A 3664-nucleotide genomic window follows, 5' to 3' on the forward strand; every position below is an offset into this window, starting at 1 on the left:
TAACATGGTATCAGAGCCAAAGGTCTCGAGTTCAAACCTCCCGGATAGCAAAAATCCACATGCGATGGTCGGCCCAAAGTGGGACCACATGTGCCACGTGTTTGCCAAGTGGGCCACACGTGCGGGGGAGTGTTAAAGTATAAAAGATAAATAACACCTTTCTCTATCAGCTTAAGCTATTGGAGAAGTTGGTTAGTTAACACAAGCTAGCCTATCCGCTTCGCTATTAGTAGACCTCCTAACATGTTAGAATGAAACCGAGAAATCTGCCACATAGTCATGAATCTCCTCCACCAGGTGTGCAAATCTCCAAGGATGGGCATGGCTCTAGAGCATACATCTAATGACACCGAGGAGTCTCCCTCCACCACCAACGATGACATAATGCTCTTGTCAGAACGTCTAATACCTTGGAGAACCATCCTTAGCTCAGCGTCGATCATTAGAATTAGTTACCCCAATAAGGCCAGAGAAAGCCCACTTGATGCCACCTCACTCATCCCTAAGAAGACCACCAACCCCAGTCCCGAGATAAGGTTTCAAAGACTTGAACCATCAAATTTTAACATATACAACCCTGGTCCAGGAGGATCCCATCTAGGGCAAGGGTTTCCTTTGGATTTCCTCTCCAACCACACCATTAAATCAAATGATGAAATGAACTTGAAGCAAGAGATGACCTTGGCACAAAAAGTGGTAAATGAAATAATTTTTTTGTGGACTAGCTAGCAAGACATTTTCCAAAGAATTTTCACTTTTCTCTTCCAAGGGCCAAGGACCAGTATTCTCACAAATCCATCATCTGAGATGAGAAAGCCCACAAAATTCAGAATCTCCAAAGGATACAGCCCCAAATGTCTAAAGCGAACTTCCAATGGATAATAATATTAAGATCACTGTTCATTCCTGTCTTTGTTTACCAACTTTCCATCCGGTTCGATCATCATTCATGATGCCAATCATAACCCAGCCAATCCACACCTCCAATTATGAGAGAAGGAGTCAATGAAACTCCACTTTTGGCCGTCAAGCAGATCCACTGCCATCAATAAATTTTTGCCATTCATCACCCTCCATTCTGGGCGTCGTGCTCTTGGTCGCGCTAGAACAAGAAAAAAAAAGAGAAGATAAGAGACAACACATTATATGGAAAATGATATCTTCTAAAAGAATATATATTCTCATTTCCAGAGGGGACTAAGGCATGCCTTATTAATTGAGTTATGGGAACTTATCAATAGGGGCGTGTTGATAAAGCTAAGGCTTAAGGTGCTTCAAAGCGGACTATTGCGTGCGTGATTAATAGGACTATTGCAACTTATAAATAGATGTGTTCATAGGGATAACGAGGGTACACAATTAAGTGGATTTTGGTGTTTTTCTTCTAATGCCATGTTTAACAACCATGAAAAAAAAAGATTCCATTAGATATTTGTGGTGCAAGTTGTGTGAGATAGATGGAAAAGGGTGCACAATTAAGTGGATTTAACAACAAAAGAATACTAATTTTTAAGATGGACTTTGGTTCTGTACCCCTATTTAATGGTGTATCGCATTTCGTCCGTTCACCTGGATCGGTAGGTAACCATGTCAAGCAACTTTAGATCGAGGTGTCCTAAGCAGTGGACACCTCATCCTACTGGGAGGTTAAATATGAACTTTGATGGATCGAGTTTAGTAACCCTGTTAAAGTATAAAAGATTAAATAACCCCTTCTCTATTTGATAAAAAAAAAAAAAACCCTTCTGCAACAGCTGAAGCTTTTGGAGTAACTGGTTGTTTTTACATGGCATCAGAGCAAAGGTCTTTTCACAAACCCGAGCCCAATAGAGTAGGAGGCCTTCTCATGTATGTATCAAGTGTTGGGTCTGCTCTGAGGGACTGGAGCAATCGAGGTAGAGGTTAAGGCTCTCCTATGTGTTATTCGCATAGCATTGATGGACCCGGATTCATTCAGCATCTGATCATCAAGGACTACTACTTGAACGTTGTCATATGGCTGACACCAGATTCAGCATCTGATCATCAAGGACTAATACTTGAACGTTTTCATATGGGTGACAGATGGGATCTGATACCCATTGCAGTTCACATATGGCATTGAGGAGATTCGGGAAACGTTAGTAGGGACATACTCTGAGATAAGACATGTGTGGCAATCAACTAATGCGGAGGTGGATAGGTTCTCTCGGGAGGGAGTTAGTGGAATGGAGTCCCAAATTTTTGACTTTCTACCTCCCTAAGCAAAGTTCCAAATATGGACTTGGGTGTACTTCAACTCGTATTTGGCTGGTGCCTTGGTTTATGATTATAGACCCGTGCTTTGATCTGTCTATGGCTTGCACCTTAGTGTATGATTATAGACTTGGGCTTTGATCTGTCTACGCGTAAGATGGATGGGGTGGGACTTGGCCTGAGTGTAACCTTGGGCATGTGGCAGGGCTTGAGTGCAAGCTTGGGTTTATGGATATGCCTGAATACGCGATTAGGCTTGAGCTTATCTTAGTGTACGGAATACATGTTGATCTTAACTTTTGAAGAGGAAAAAAATGACAGGAGAAGAGATGCATGTGTCTATTAGCAAAGATATGAAGACCCGTTTATGTTAAGGTTTCCCAAATAACACTCCATAATATTTCTAGTGTAACGGGACAAGATTTAATTTCTTTTTGTCTTTTTATTCAAATGTGAAACAACCAGTTACTCCAAAAGCTTAAGTTGTTAGAGTTGGAGTTAATTAATCATTCGTACTTCAACACTCTGCCTTACGTGGGCCCCACTTTTTTGTGTTGGCCATACACATGAATTTTTAATATCTAGGAGTTGTTGGGTTTTGAACCCAAGAGGCAATAACTCTAACCCCATGTGAAACAACCAATTACTCAAAAAGCTTAAGCTGTTCGAGAAGGCATTATTTAATCTTTTATACTTTAACACTCTCCTCACGCCTGACCCCCTCTTTTTTAGGGTTGGCCGACACGTGGCACATGTTGCCTCTCTTTTGTAGTGGCCATTAGATGTGGATTTTTAATAACTAGGAGTTTTGAACTGAGGACCTTCGCTCTGATACCATGTTAAACAACCAATTACTCCAAAAGCTTATGCTGTTAGAGTTGGTGTTATTTTATCATTTATACTTCTACACTCCCCTTACGTGTGGCCCCTCTTTTTTTTGGGTTGGCAGTAGCCATGGATTTTTAATATCTAGGAGTTGTTGGGTTTTGAGCATAAGACCTGAGGCAATAGCTCTGATAGCATGATAAGTTTAGGAATTTCACTAAACTTGGATGATTTCCATTAATCATAGCAAGTGCTTATATAGAGCGAATAAAAATAGACATGGAAGGAGATTTAGATACGAAGGGAAACGGCTAATCCTAATATAATTCAGTTACCTAATCTAGCTCTAATACTTAATCTACTACCTAATCAACACAAATCAGATTTCATAATATTTTTCCCATCCCAATAGGTAGTATTCTGATCATGTTGAAGTTTTTATTATTTTTTGAATATATATATTTTTTTAATTTTTAGTATTTATCATTCCGTTTACATGGGAATGTGAATAGGAATCGATATAAGATGCTGATGTTGACTTCTAATTCTTGCAATCCAAACATAGCCTGATTTGCCATCCTCTTCTGATTCCACCAATGATCAC

Source organism: Tasmannia lanceolata, unplaced genomic scaffold (genome assembly GCF_043159265.1).
Source record: "Tasmannia lanceolata isolate RefF3 unplaced genomic scaffold, GAP_Taslan_0.1 ptg000037l, whole genome shotgun sequence".
NCBI lineage: Eukaryota > Viridiplantae > Streptophyta > Magnoliopsida > Canellales > Winteraceae > Tasmannia > Tasmannia lanceolata.